Here is a 16883-nt window from a genome sequence, read left to right as displayed (position 1 = left end):
CGTTCACCACAGCAATGCTGAAACAATGTTGCCAGAAACATGGACTACTTTTCTCAGATTTTGTTTTTCCAGATCGGTCGTAACACACTGAAGGCAGAAAAACCGGGAAGGTTTATTACAACTGGTCATTTGTATTTTATATTTGTAATTGACTCTGAATTTTTTCAAAATTACTTTATAGAATTCTCTTAAATTATTAAATTAACTAAAGATGCTTAAAAAGATATAAAATATTCATTCCAACATATCTGCAGTAAAATCAATTATTTTGTACATGGGAGGTTCCATTGGAAGGTGTACCTCAGTGCAAAAATTATTTTCTTTATAAAACTAACAAACGTGTGGATAAGACCTTTGTAAAATTTTAAACCAACCAAAAAATAACAAACTACAGCTTTAAGTGCATTTTTATTACCTTTTTTTACGTTTTGAAATCAAGTTCTAAGTAAATTTTTTGATTGAGTTTAAAGTAGGTTGTGATTCACAATTCTAGTGTTTGGTAAGAAAAATATATAGTAGAACTCATCTGCTTTAAATAAAATTGTGTTTTATATTAAATTGTGTGACTGCTTTATCTAAATTTGAGTTATTATTAAGCAAAATTGGTATTGTCCCACCCGTGACAAAAAAAGCTAAAAGTCGTTATATTTAATTACAGAAGTTGAGGTTGTGTTTCGTGTTTGTTGCATAATTTAAGAAATTCATTGCAAATATTTACCACAATTGCATGCTTGTTTCCACGTAGTTAGATAAGAATAATTCAACAGAGAAGCATGTCCCTCCCGTGACAGCTATGTGTGGGACAGTTGTCAGAGGTAGGTTTACAGGGCTGATAAGCTTTATTTGTTTGTTGAGGTAGACGCAGGGGAGGAGGGGGGGATGCGCGGACTCGTCCATTATCTATATACCTTTGTGGTCAGTTGATTAAGTTAAGTTATATTTTGACCAGTTATGACTTTTTATTTTGTTACTACTACTTGGCTTCTTATATTTTTTAATAACTAATCTTTATATGTTGACCACACTAAAAGCTTCTGTTCATATAAAAATTCGTACGTGTCGTACCCGTGACAAACATTGTCCCACCCGTGACAGAAGAATTTCGATTTTTTTTGTATAATAAAGCCATACTTTTTTTTGTAGTTTTTGCTTTGTTTCTGTTCCTGGTTATCTATTTTATTATAAGACATCAAGTTCACACAGAAAAGTGAAATGAATTCGCAGAGTTTCCGTAAAATATATCTGCTCCAAAAAGCAGATTCTTTTTTTCGTCCCACCCGTGGCAGAAGAAATAAATCAGATTTTTTCCATATAAAAGTAAGTTGGAATTTTTTTCGTATTTTGTAATAACTCATATAATAGTCAATGAGGTGTAGCCTTATCAAAATGTAGAATTGTTGAGTACTTTATACTTAAATTTAAACAAGAACGAAATTTTTTTTGTACAAATGTCCAACCCGTGACGGTGGAATCGCCCACATACATAAGTTCATTTTCAATGAAATAAAAGTTTTTTTCCGTTATTGAGTTTTCTTGAGTTCTTTTACGCCTTTGAGGACTTTTGTACCAGATATTGCACAAATTTTAGGTAGCCCTAATAGCTACCCAAAACAACGTTTGAATATTTGTTTTTTTTTACTTTTGGTATTATGAGGCTCTAGGAACCTTATAATTAAGAGGAAAAATTTTTATAATTATCAGGGACGGATTTGACCGGAAAGGGTTAACTCGTCTATTGTTGCCTGATAAATCATAAAAAATTTAGTAACATTGATACTGACTCACACATTAAAATATCTAGCGTTTATCTTTCGCAAATTTAGAGAATTACTTCATTTAAGAATACTCGAAAAATTTTAATTTGAAAAGTTGTAATTTTAAAATTATTGTAATCATTTATCGAACGAACTTAGTTACGATTGCAGTTATTGTAGTTTTAAAAAAGCAATCTGATAGGAAAAACTTCTGTTCCACATGTCGATCCCATAACAATTTATATATTGTTGCAAAGCTTAGAAAATAAGCTATCGAAATGAGCTATTTGGAAAAAAATTCGAAACCATACATTGTTTAAAAAATTCAAAAATAATTTTTTTTTTGCAAAATTTGTGCAAAAAAAAAATATTCCTATAAAAAAATTATTGTCATTATCGGAAAGCGCGGGAAAAATCCTATGAGGTCACTTATTTTGGATACTCAATTGTAAGTTAGACGTAAGTTACGAATTTTAAGAAAACTCGTGATTTTAAGAAAAAGTGCAAAAACGTAAGAATTCGAACTCTCATAACTTCAAAAGAAAAAAAGATAAAAAAAAAATCCTTCATAACATTGATTACTTGTATTAATGACAACAATTTAGTAAATTTTCAACGAAATCGGTGACATAAATTTTTTCACCTGGTACACTTGGCGAAGGCATTTTTTGCGCAGCATAAAAGGTCTGCACCGTTCGTTCGATTTTCAAAAATGGGGTGTCAAATTAAAGCGCTTGGCCTTTAGATCTGCAATAAGGTTTCACTTTTTCGAAAAGAGTTGCCACCTGTTAAATAATAAAACTCAAGTTATTTACTAATCAATGCCCTCAGATCCGCACCGTCCGTTCGATTTTCAAAAGTGAGGTACCAAATTAAAGGGCGATGATGTTCAAGAACGTTTTACTTTTTCAAAAAAAGTCGCCACCTGTTAAGAAATTAAGCTCAAATTAATTGAAAAGTTGAATAAATTATTAAATATGGATATCAGTCGAAATGGTTTTGAAAAGGCTTTATAACTTAACTACGTATAGGAGGGTTGCCACATGTTAAAAAAATTTAACTCAATTTTAATTAAAAGAATAAGGTAAGTGAATAAGGTATCGGTATATGGGTGTCATACAAAAGAGGTTTAAGCAGGTAGCAGTTTGAAAATATTTTGAACAGGGTTGCCACCTATTTGAGAAGTCTAATTGAACTATTTGTTATATGAAATATTAACGATGGATGTCAAATGACAGAGCTTCAAGAAATACTTAGTTTGACAACTTAGAACATTTTTGATATGTTTGACATGATAAAGGGCTAAACTAAAATTATTTAATAAGTTAAATGAATTACTAACCGGTGGTTATCAATGGAAATGGGTTTAAAATCCTTTATTTAAGAACAATATTAAGGAGGATTACCACGTGTTTAAGAAATAAATTTCCACTTACTTCATCATTCATCATGAAATATTTATAACAATGTCAGACCAAAAATTTTAAGGAAATTTTAGTTCGAAAATAATTTCTAAGAGGGTTGCCGCCTGTTTTGAAAGTAGTATTTTGTTTAATTATACATAAGTTACATGAAATTTTAAAATATGATTATCAAAAGAACGAGTGTTAAGAAATCTTTAAGCTGAACATTTGTTTTCTTTCTTGTTGAAAAAATTTAGCTCAAATTATTTAATAAGTTAAATGGATTGTCAAAAGATGGGTATCAATCGAAATGGGTTTGAAAATAATTTATTTCTAAACTGTATTTAGGAGAGTTGCCATGTGCTTAAAAAATTAAATTCAACTTAATTCATCAGTTAGTTGAAATATATATAACAATGCCATGCGAAAGATTTTAGTATGAAAATACTTTTAAAGGGGTTGCCACCTGTTTGAAAAGTCGAATTCGTTTTACTTATACGAAAGATACATAAATGAAATATCGAAGTATTAGTGTCAAACGGAAGAGTTTTAACAAAACTATTATAGGCTGATAATATTTTTAATTAGAGTTGCCATCTATTTTTTTTTGAAGGTTATCACATCTGCACCGTTATTTCGAATTTCCAAAATGAGAATTCAAATTAAAGAACTGGGATTCTATATAGATGTGCACAAATTTTATTTTTTGAAGTTACAGGAGATTTGAAATTTGATGAAATTAAAACCGACACCATGCGAGACCCCTGATCACTGAGAAATGGTTTAGATTAATCATTAGGAAGATTTTTAAAGGTTTTTGAATGGGGTTTCACCTGTTTAGAAAATTTAATGAAATGTTGGCGTTTTGACGCCATGCGGGCTCACTAGTCTATTGATAATGAACTTCTCCTATACTCTACTATTACAAAACCGATCTGGACCTACGGAATTCAGTTGTGGGGAACTGCAGCAAATTCTAACATAGAAATACTTCAAAGACTCCAATCAAAAACTTTCAGAAGTATTGTAAATGCACCTTATTATATCACAAATCAGCAACTACATCGTGATCTTAAAGTCCTAACCGTTGCAGAGGAAATCAAAAAGCTTTCTGTCTTATAATCTAAGACTGGAAACCCACCCTAACCCATTTATAACAGAAATGACATCCTGCCGCAACGTTTTCACCCGGCTGAGGAGAAAATCCACAAAAGATCTTCTTCGTTGAGTATACAAGTCGATTGCGCGAAAGTATTGGTTGTGCCAATGGACGCACTCCATTCATGTTCTTAAAGTATTACCTTGCTACAACTAATATAATATTTAAATGTAACAAATACAGATGGAAATAAAAAAAGGATTCAAAAAAACAATAATAATAATCTTAATAATGAATAATAAAACCAATAATACAAGCTACCTCATTTCATATGGTAATTTCGTTTCTTCAAATAAATGTTGCCCTTTCAGGGTGCAAAATGTATTTGATATTACACTCAAACCTCTAATTTGTTGAAATTTTCTGAAAGTATACCCACCCAGTAATAAAATACTCGATGGATTTGCAAAAGTTAGCTCGTATTTTTATTTTATGGCCTACTAAAGTTTTCATGTCTCCGCCTTAGTAGTTTTAAAAAAAATCGAAAAAATGGTTATAATAAAAGTCCGAGTGAAATCAAAGGGTAATACACATGTGTATAGTAAAATTTCATGAGAAATATTTTCGTAGAACATTTTAACTCATTAGCTCCCGCCTGAAAGAGTCGTTTTGACCTTTACTTCAATAAACACCGCCTCGGTGGTTTTTATTGTCAAAACCCAAACTGGGCCCGAATCACGGCATCTGTGATTGGTTGAAACTCGAGCCGAATGAAATAAAATTACAGTTGTTTTCTCTGCAATATGATTTAAGCAGAAAAAGGGAGCTCGCTATCGAATGCCGTAATCTCAAAAACAAATTTCGAATCGATTCTATTACGGATGCTTAAACAATTTTTTTTTATTAAGTACGTGAAGTTTGCAATACATTTGTTTGGGGCACTGCCCAAATAAAAAAAAGTAAGTGCGCCTGGGCCACACTAGAGAAGTGAAACTTACCTTACTTATCTATTTTGTCTCATAACCTATGTATACATACACACATCTGCTTTTGCTTAAGGTTATATTTTTTCTTTTTTTTCTATCTAGATCTCTACCTCCACCCTTGTTCGTTTTATTAACATTCATGTTATTCTGTTTTTCCATTATATTCATTTTTATCTTTATATTTTATCGATAACAAAATCGATAATAACGTCCAACAAAATATCGATAACAAAACCGATATATAGATAAAAAATCGATAACAAAATCGATGACAAATTCCATAAAAATTTCAACGGCAACATCGATAATACCATTCGTAACAAAATCGATAAATATCGATAACAAAATCGATAAATATCGATAACAAAATCGATAAATACCGATAGCAAATTCGATAAATATCAATAACAAAATCGATAAATATCGATAATAAAATCGATAAATATCGATAAAAAAGTCGATACATATCGATGGCAAAATCGATAAATGTCGATAACAAAATCGATAAATATAGATAACAAAATCGATAAACTCGACAGCAAAATCGATAAGTATCGATAACAAAATCGATAAATATCGATAACAAAATCGATAAATATCGATAACAAAATCGATAAATATCGATAACAAAATCTATAAATATCGATAAAAAATCGATAAATATCGATAACAAAGTCGATAACATAATCGATAAATATCGACAACAGAATCGCTAAGTATCGATAACAAAATCGATAAATATCGATAACAAAATCGATAAAAAATATCGCTTACAAAATAGTTAAAAATATCGATTGCAAAATCGATAAAAATATCAATAACGAAACCGATAAAAATATGGATTATTTTATCGAGATACCCAAAAATTTCTAAAATCCCAAAATAGTTCCCAGAATGAGTTTCTGTGTCTCTCTCTATATCTTTTCCTTTTCAATTACCTTTATTTTAATCTTTCTTCCCCTATCTTCGTCTTTACTTTTATCGGTATCCTCATCCTCATCTTTGTTTTTATACCCGAGCGCACTTGTGCACAAGGGTATATTAATTTTGTTCACATAACGGTTGTTTGTAACAGCCAAAACGAATCGAGATAGATATAGACAAATGTATACATAAATGATCAGGATGAAAAAAGAAATCGATTAAGCCATGTCTGTCTGTCCGTCCGTCTGTCCGTCTGTCCGTCTGTCCGTCTGTCCGTCTGTCCGTGTACACGATAACTCGAGCAAAAATTGAGATATCTTAACGAAATTTGGTATGTAGGTTTCCCTTAATCCAAGGTAGGTTGGTATTGAAAATGGGCGAAATCGGACTTTAACCACGCCCACTTTCCATATAACGGTAATTTCCAGAAATACGAAAACTGCGATATTTTAGTAACTACTAAAGATAATTCACTCAAAATTGATATTTATAATAAGTTTTAGACGAAAAATAAGAATATTATAAATTTTTGGAAAATGGGCGTAGCCACGCCCACTTATGGTTATATGCGTATATCTTGGTAACCGCTGCACCAATTTCTTCCAAACTTGGCACAGTTGTTGGCCTTCGCACAACATACTAAATGGCCGAAAATTTTTAAAATCGCTCAATAACCACGCCTACTTCCCATATAACGGTAATTTTCAGAAATACGAAAACTGCGATATTTTAGTAACTACTGGAGATTATTCGCTCAAAATTGATATTTACAATAATTTTTCGACGAAAAATATGAATATTATAAATTTTTGGAAAATGGGCGTAGCCACGCCCACTTATGGTTACATGTGTATATCTTCGTAACCGCTGCACCAATTTCTTCCAAACTTGGCACAGTTGTTGGCCCTGGTACAGCATACCAAATGGCCGAAACTTTTTAAAATCGGACAATAACCACGCCCACATCCCATATAACGGTAATTTAGAGAAATACAAAATCTTCGATAAATCAGTAAATATTGAAGCTAATTTATTCAAAATTGATACTTGCAACAATTCTTTACCAAGAAATACGTTTATGGTAAAATTTTGGAAAATGGGCATGGCACCGCCCACTTATGATCACATATATGTATATCGGTAACCGTTCTACCAATTTGTACCAAACTCGGTGTGGTTATTGTGCTTGCCACATATAAGCAAAACGTTGAAAATTATTGAAATCGGACTAAAATAACGGCCGCTTCTCATATAACGGTAAATTTCAGAAATGCTTGAAACTTCAATATTTCGAAATTGAAGGACGCTAATTTACTCAAAATTGATACACCCCGGCTTACCATCTAGCGGAAGGTTTCGGAAAGGTGAAAAAACATATTTAATACTTGCGCCGGGTATTTAATGTTCGGCTCCGCCCGAACTTAGACTTTCTTACTTGTTACTTTTATGTTTATCATTTTCTTCATCTACATATTCCCCTTAACCTTTGCCCTTATATATATAAGTAAAGTGTTTAAATTTACCTTGGTCTTCATTTTTGCCTTTATCTTTACGCATCTTTGGTTTTGTTAATATTTTAACCTTTCCCTTTATCCTTTTCTTTACCTGTGTACGTACTCACCTTTACTTTCATTCTTGTATTGGCATTTTTCTAAGTTTTATTCTTTGACCTTTTAGTAGAAATTTTCTGTTAAATTAATACCATATGCATACACACAAGAAGCGCTTGTTTCAGCCCCAATAACTTCCGTTGCACCATTTTCGTTGCACCATTTCCGTGTGCAATTTCCGTTGAATTTGCCAATTTACTCCCAACCAACCAGCCGCCGCTAAAGAAGTTTCACTTCAAAAATATTTACATAACAGGTGATAGAGATGCAATTTAATTGAAGTGAAACTTCTTTAGCGGGGATTGGAAACCCGTTTTTTCGCTCTAATAAAAAATGTGAGTGCCTAAAACAGGCTTTTTTGCAATTGGCAATTGGTCGATTGGCGAATGCAGGGAAAATTAAAATTTTTGTAACGTTGCTAGAGCACTTTTCAGATTTATGTCTTAAACACCAAATTATTTGATTAACAAATTTTTGGGTAGAACGCTGAAACCGAATCGCAAACGCACTGCAGAGAGTTTCACGCTGTCAAACGACAACAATTGACTAAGGGCCGTTAAATATCCGGATAACACAAACCGGAGGTAAATTGTCCATAATGGCGTCTAGTAACTTTGACGAAAGCTTAACCTATCTATCTATCTAGCTATTTCTATTATTTCTATCTTCTATTATCTATCTATTATATATAATACGCGAAGGCATTTTTTGTGCAGCCTAAAACATATGCACCGTTCGCTCGATTTTCAAAATTGGGGTGTCAAATTAAAGCGCTTGGCCTGTAGATGTGCAATAAGGTTTTATTTTTTCGAAGAGAGTTGCCACCTGTTAAATACTTAAACTCAAGTTATTTGATAATCATTGCCCTCAGATCGGCACCGTCCGTTTGATTTTCAAAAGTGAGGTACCAAATTAAAGGGCTTAGAGTGTGGATGTTCAAAAAGGTTTTACTTTTTCGAAAAAGGTTGCCACCTGTTAAGAAATTAAGTTCAAAGTAATACGCGAAGGCATTTTTTGTTCCGCATAAAAGATCTGCACCGTTCGCTCGATTTTCAAAAATGGGGTGCAAAATTAAAGAGCTTAGCGTGTAGATGTGCAATGAAGCTTTATTTTTTCGAAAGGAGTTGCCACCTGATAAAAAATTGCATTCAAATAATTTAATAATCAATGTCAGCATATCCACACCGTTCGTTCGATTTTCAAAAGTGAGGTGCCAAATCAAAGGGCTCTGGCTGTAGGTGTGCAATAAGGTTTAACTTTTTCGAAAAGAGTTGCCACCATTTAAAAAATTAAGTTCAAATTATTTTAAAAGCTAAACCAATTATTATAAAATGGGCATAAATGGAAATAGTTTTGAAAATGTTTGTTTCTTAACTTAACTTTATGAGGGTTGCCACCTGTTAAAAAAGTCAAATTCGATTTGAATTGGGGGAATTAGGTAATAGAAATATGCATTTGTGCCAGGCGGTAAAGGTTAAGTATGTAGTAGTTTGTAAACATTTTGAAGAGGGATGCCACCTGTGTGAAAAGTCTAATTTATATGAAGTATAAAAATGTGGATGTCAAGCGAATGAATCTTAAGAGATCTTTAGTTGGAACGTTTAGAATATTTTTAAAGTGTTTGAAGAGGGCTGCCACCTGTTTAAAAATTAGGCTCAAATTATTTAAATAGTTAAATCAATATTTGCTAATTGGGTACTAATCGAAGTAGTTTTGAAAATACTTTATTACTTAACTGCGTGTAGGTGGGTTGCCACCTGTTTAAACAATCAAATTCAATTTTAATTAAGGCAATGGGGTAATTAAAATAGGTATAACAATATGGGTGTCAGACGAAAGAGATTTATGAAGATTTTAGATTGAACATATTTTTAATAGGGTTGCCGCCTGTTCGAAAAGTCTAATTTAATTCAATTATCGACATAAAACAAAAAAGTGTTACGAAATCTTAGTTTGCACATTGAGAATATATTTTATGAGTTTGAGGAGGGTTGCCACCTGTGTAAAAAGATAAATCCAAATTATCTATTATAGATAATATGCGAAGGCATTTTTTGTGCAGCCTAAAAGATCTGCACCGTTCGTTGGATTTTATTTTTGACCTGATAAAAAATTGCATTCAAATAATTTAATAATCAATGCCATCAGATCCACACCGTTTGGGCTTATGGTGTGGATGTTCAAGAATGTTTTACTTTTTGGAAAAAAGTTGCCACCTGTTAAGAAATTAAGCTCAAATTAATTAAAATGTTAAATCAATTATTAAATATGGGTATCAATCGAAATGGGTTTGAAAAGGCTTTATAACTCAACTACGTATAGGAGGGTTGCCACATGTTAAAAAATCTAATTCAATTTTAATAAAAGGAATTTGGTAAGTGAATAAGGTATCGCTATATGGGTGTCATGCAAAAGAGGTTTAAGAAGGTAGTAGTTTAAAAATATTTTGAATAGGGTTGCCATCTATATGAAATCTTAACGATGGATGTCAAATGAAAGAGCTTCAAGAAATACTTAATTTGACAATTTAGAACATTTTTGATGTGTTTGAGGGTTGCCCCAGTTTAAATGGCTAAACTAAAATTATTTAATAAGTTAAATCCTTTCTTTAAGAACTAAATTGAGGAGGATTGCCACGTGTTTAAAAATAAATTTCCACTTAATTCATCAGTTATATGAAATTTTAGTTAGAAAATAATTTTTAAGATGGTTGCCGCCTGTTTTGAAAGTGGTATTTCGTTTAATTATACATAAGTTACATGAAATTTTTAAATAGGGTTATCAAAAGAACGAGTGTTAAGAAATCTTTAAGCTGAACATTTGGTTTTTTTTTTTTTTTTTTTTTAAATTATGCTCAAATTATGTAATAAGTTAAATGGATTGTCAAAAGATGGGTAGCAATCGAAATGGGTTTGAAAACAATTTATTTCTAATTGAAATATGTGTAACAATGCCAGGCGAAAAATTTTAGTTTGAAAATACTTTTAAAGGGGTTGCCACCTGTTCGAAAAGTCGAATTTGGTTTACTTATACGAAAGATACATAAATGCAATATCGAAATATTAGTGTCAAACGAAAGAGTTTTAAGAAAACTATATGCTGATAATATTTTTAATTAGAGTTGCCATCTATTTTTTTTTTAGTCATCACATCTGCACCGTTATTTCGAATTTCCAAAATGAGAAGTCAAATAAAAGAACTAGGATTCTACATAGATGTGCACAGGTTTTATTTTTTTAAGTTACAGGGAGATTTGAAATTTGATGAAATGAAAACCGACACCATGCGAGACCCTTCTCACTGAGAAATGGTTTAGATTAATTATTAGGAATATTGTTGTGAGGTTTTTGAATAGGGTTTCACCTGTTTAAAAAATTTAATTAAACGCTGGCGTTTTGACGCCATGTGGCTTCACTAGTTTTATTTTATTCATTTTAGTGCAGTTTTAAAAGTCTTTTGCTAAAAAACTTTTGGTACATTATTTTATTTTATTCCTTTGATTGTACATGTTAAATAAAAGCTTGTTTTTAAAAAATATTTTTTTTTGCATTATATATTTTATTTTTAATTATATAATGAAAACAGCTCTTATATTTTATTTTGTTGCTTTAAATAGAAAAGTTCTTTAAATGTAAAGCATTTTCATCTAAGTTAAGGGCCCGTTGCTCAATGTATGGCTATCACCAGTATATTAAGAAGATTTCGACATCGTGCATATAACACATGATCGATAAAACAGTTGTTGTATTTAACCGGAACTTCCGATTTGTGTTAGTCAGACATTGAACAACGTGCCCTAATTGCCGATTTCAAATGAATATTTAAACGGCACTTAAGTTTGATTGTGGATTCTGTTTAAATTACATTTAGCTTTTGTTGGGTTTCAGATCAACTTTATTTAAATATTCCAATCAATTGGCAGCACTGCTGCTTGTTCCTTGAAATTGTTGTTGCATTTGCTTGTTTGTTTACATTTTGTGCTGAACAGCTGATTGTTTTTTGGTGGGATTTGGTGGGATTGATTAAACAATCTACCAATCAATCTTGGTTGTTTGGTACAAACCTAGGGTTGCATATCTCATATTTAAATAGCCAATATTGGCCATTTAAGTTCAGATTAAAGGTATGATCTAAAAATGAATACTGGAAGTTAATCAACAATCTCTACTTAAGTAGGTCATCTGAAATTGGGCCTAAGCCTTTTGGCCACTTCGGTATGTTAATTATAGATTATTATTTTCCGTTTACCTTTACCATCCCATGGTACACGACTATGCAGCATTATCCTCATCGCCTTAACAGAAGAAACACATCGTACACAGGGCTGCCAACTTCGCTCAAAGCGTGCCATTTTTGGCCGTATTTTACTTCAAATGGCACTTACTTTTTCAATTTGGCACTTAATTTTTCAATTTGGCACTTTTGAAAAATAATAATATTTCAATTAATTTTTGTGAATTTTTGTGTGTACTTCTTTTTGTCAACTAAAATTTTCTAATTTCTATAGTGTATACAATAGGTTTGTCGTACTTTGCACTGGACTTTTGTTTTAGGAATGTGTTTGTAATTTTAATGCTAAATGAGAAGAACTAAAAAGAATGACAGATTTTTTGGCACTTTTATTTTTCTATTTGGCACATTTTGGCACTGTTTTATCCTCAATATGGCACTTCATAGCTAAGTATAGTTGGTAACCCTGATCGTACTAACTGAAATTTTTTCGCCTGCCCGATAGTAGAAGTACCTATGTATGTACACTTTTAAGTTGCATGCGTATGAATTATGTGTGGCTTTTATTGTATCTCTGTATTTCCATAACTCCCTGTGTGGGGAAACGAAATAATGTAATTTTTAACAGAAGTGCTTAAAACTTAACAAGTTGGCAATTTAGATACTGTTGGAGTTGATTTCCGTTATTTCTCTTACTAGCGCCTGCAACTATACGTCTTATTTACTACCGCCGGCAGCTTTAACAATTTTATAGTGGTTTTACGTTCTTTGGCAAATTACGCTCTGTTAGCCATAAATTTTACTATGTTTTGACCGCCTTTGTATCAAGACCCCTGGACCATATAGGGAATTCATGTGTATTTTAAATTGCATTGTCTTCGTGATTGGAACTAGGGATGCAAGTCAAAAAATACATCCAAATGTAGCATCGATGCATATCGATGTATCGTATAAAAACATCGATATTTTCGATGCATCGAACGAAGATATCAACAGTCTTTCAATTAAAAATATACAATAAAATGAAGCAATCGTAACTTCGATAAGTGTTTAAGTAATAACTCACAGTGAAATGTATTAATTGATTTAAACAGTTACACATCTCAGTTTTTTCTGTTTTTTTGGGAAGACTTCAAAAAAAATTTTCCGAAGATACGGAAGTGGCGACAAATATTTAATGTTTATAAGCATAGTGAAATAATATTAAGCGTGCCAACTAGCAACCACATTCTATTTCGGTACACTTATTTGGAAATTTATTATCATAATTTTTTCCTTCATTTGACTTTCATGTTAACCCTTTTGAGTGAGAAATTATGAAGCTTTTTGATTTGAGTAAAAAATAAAAAAACATGGCAATAAATTCTTGCCGCTTGTGCAAAAGCACACATAACGTTGCAGTACTAATGTTTTCAGTCCATCGGGATTAGAATCTAAGCCGGAATCGGGTAGAGGATGCAAGAAAACCAAGGGTTAATGACAGAATTGATAAAAGCGAAAATGACCAACCTCAAATTTTGCTTTGAAATAAGCGTACATCAAACTGGCTGGCAAACTTTATATTATTTAACTATGCTGATAAGCTATGTGAAAAAAATTTTGGAAAATCCTGTTTAAATCTGTCCAAATTTCCAAATGGTTTTAGAATGTCAATATCATATCAATTTGTATCATAATGTAGATAGTCTTTTGGCAATAAACGTTTCTACTAATATAGTAGCAATTTATTACTGCAATAAAATTTTGGATAATATTAATAGAATGTATATTCTAATAGTGCATAAATAGTGAAAAATCCACATTTAAAATAGTTACTAGAGCGAAGAGTTTGGATGCATACAAAATAATTTTAGTATGTACAGTGTACATTGCACACAAAAGTCGATGCATCGAAAAAAATACATCGATATATCGATGTATATCGGAAGGTCCAAAACATCGGTCTTATTCGATATATCGAATAGTAAGCATCGATGTTTCCGATGCATCGATGTTTTTTTTGCATCCCTATGCTGAAAATTTCAGGTCTCTACCTTGTCGGGAAGTTAGTTTAAAATCGATTGGAAATTTCCGCGGGATGACCAAGTTAAATAAAAGCTTGTAAAAAGTATAACTACCCTGCAAAAAATTGTGCGACTAATCTCTAAAGAGAGTATTCCGAAATTACTCTCAATCGGGTACAATTGGGCATTAATTAGTCGCAACTAGTCTCATACGGGTACTAATGGAGGTCAATTAGTCTCGACTCATCCCTTATGGGTACAATTGGAGATCAATTAGTCCCCAACTCATCTCCAACGGGTACTATTAACGATTTAATGATATGTACGCACTTAGTCAATGAAATTTCATGTGCGGCGTTGGCACACAGAGAGAGTATTCGCCTAACAAAACTTAGCACCCCAGTTCGAATCTCAGCTGGCGCAAATTTTGTTTTTTTTTTTGTTTTAAAAGTGACTAGTCTTTTTGTACCCATTCGGGTATAAAGGTGAACAATTAGTCTCTTCATAGGACATGCTGGAACAAAAGCGAACAGTTCATTCCATATAAAGAGATCAAAAGTGGTATTAGTCGCATGCTCCTTTGCGATTGCTCCCAGAGTCATCCCGGATCACTCCCATTTTTTGCAGGGTATACTCATGCGCATATACCTGTAGTTGTGTATGTAACGTATACGCACCGTAGCACCATACGAAGTCTTTTAACAAGTTTACTCGCACGTCTTAATTTGAAAGCCATATTATTTAAAAGTGATTAAATATTGGCGTTTAAGATTTTTGCACAGTATTCCTTATGCACATATATATTTCTTTCTTTCGTATATATAACAATTTTAGATTGAACTTCGAGTACACCAATAAAAATTGTAAAAATGGAATTTTAGTTTCTCAAATCATAGTCATCTTTTACTTAATGTAACTTTTTGCCATTTGGTGAGACACATGTCGTATTACACCATATTTGTTCGTCTTGGAAAGAAGAACATTTTCGTCGTTTAATTTTAACATTTTGAAGTAACTTAAATTATTAAAATTAAAAAAAATTTAACATTTCTAAAATTGCAAAATAGCTGCGACAGATCTTACTTATGCATGCTGCCATTTTTATACCCTAGCGCACTTGTGCAAGAATGAAAAGAGAAATCGGTTAAGCGGTGACTGTCTGTCCGTCCGTCTGTGCACACGATAACTCGAGTAAAAATTGAGATATCTTAACGAAACTTGGTATGTGTACTTATTTCGAGCGTAGGAGGGATGGCATTGGGTAAAATCGGACAATAACCACGCCTACCTCCCATATAAGGTAATTTTCAGAAATACGAAAACTGCGATATTTTAGTAACTACTGAAGATTATTCACTTAAAATTGATATTTACAATCACTTTTAGACGAAAACTAATAATATTATAAATTTTTGGAAAATGAGCGTGGCCACGCCCACTTATGGTTACATGTGTATATCTTGGTAGCCGCTGCACCAATTTCTTCCATACTTGGCACAGTGTTGGCCTTGGCACAATATACCAAATGGCCGAAAATTTTTAAAATCGGACAATAACCACGCCCACATCCCATATAACGGTAATTTAGAGAAATACGAAATACTCGATAAATCAGTAAATATTAAAGCAAATTTATTCAAAATTGGTGCTTGCAACAATTCTTTACCAAGAAATACATTTATGCTAAAATTTTGGAAAATGGGCGTGGCACCGCCCACTTATGATCACATATATGTATCTCGGTAACCGTTCTACCAATTTGTACCAAACATTATGGTTATTGTGCTTGCCACACAAAAACCAAACGTTGAAAATTATTGAAATCGGACTAAAATTGAGGCCGCTTTCCATATAACGGTAAATTTCAGAACTGCTTGAAAATTCAATATTTCGAAATTTAAGGACGCTAATTTACTCAAAATTGATACTAAAAACGATCCCTTGAAAAGAAGTAACATTGTTGTTAACAGATGACTACATAAGTTTATCTCATTATGTCTAACTGAACGTTCTATCGAAGATGTTTAAAATAGAGGTAAAAGCACCCCGGCTTACAATGTAGTGGTAGTTTTCGGAAAGGTGGAAAATATATATTTAATACTTGCACCGAACTTAGAGTTTCTTACTTGTTTTTTTTTTTTAATTTCGTTGCACACTCTTTAAACTTCCCAGATATGTTGTATTTGATGCCACCGTCCATTGCCTCAAACATGAACATTCTATTTGAAAACTTACTAAAGGTATTAAAAAAAGCAATTACAATTTTTTTAAATGATAATGAAAAAATTAGTAATTTCGGTACTTTTTCGCCTGTTTTAAAGGTAAAATTGTGTTTATTGTACTTGTTTCTGGAACTCCATTGATTTAAATACATAAACGGAAGAAGAATGCTTAAGCTTTTTTTTACCGAGAGAAGGGAGTGACACCAAAAAAAACAACTCGTGGGATTTGCTCATATACTTGACTTGACCAACATAGAACAAGGGATTAAAAATTATAATTTAGGAATTTAAATAATCTGAGCCTGCGTATTACTTAAATAGTATGTAATCAATGTATTCTTACAGTTTCGAGCATTTTCATTGATCCTAGAAAATTATATTGACCTCAAAAGGCAAGAAATTATTTTCTTATATTTATTTCCTATGGGAAAACTAAACTAGAATTGTCCTAGAGGGGCGAGATTCATGGAGGATCATTACTATACCAAATGCTAAAATTTTAGTCTCATTATGGTCGCATTGCAGGTTTTTTTTACGTGGTCTAATCTATATATCGTCGTTTAAAGTACAAAACCGCGTATTAACAAAATGCAAAACCACGTATCAAGATAGTGCAAAACCGCGTATGTGGTTTTGCATAAATTATTTTCAA

The sequence above is a fragment of the Rhagoletis pomonella genome, unplaced genomic scaffold (assembly GCF_013731165.1).
Source record: "Rhagoletis pomonella isolate Grant_MI unplaced genomic scaffold, Rhpom_1.0 Rhpom_scaffold_00002, whole genome shotgun sequence".
In the NCBI taxonomy this organism is placed as follows: domain Eukaryota; kingdom Metazoa; phylum Arthropoda; class Insecta; order Diptera; family Tephritidae; genus Rhagoletis; species Rhagoletis pomonella.
This window is presented reverse-complemented; position numbering follows the sequence as displayed.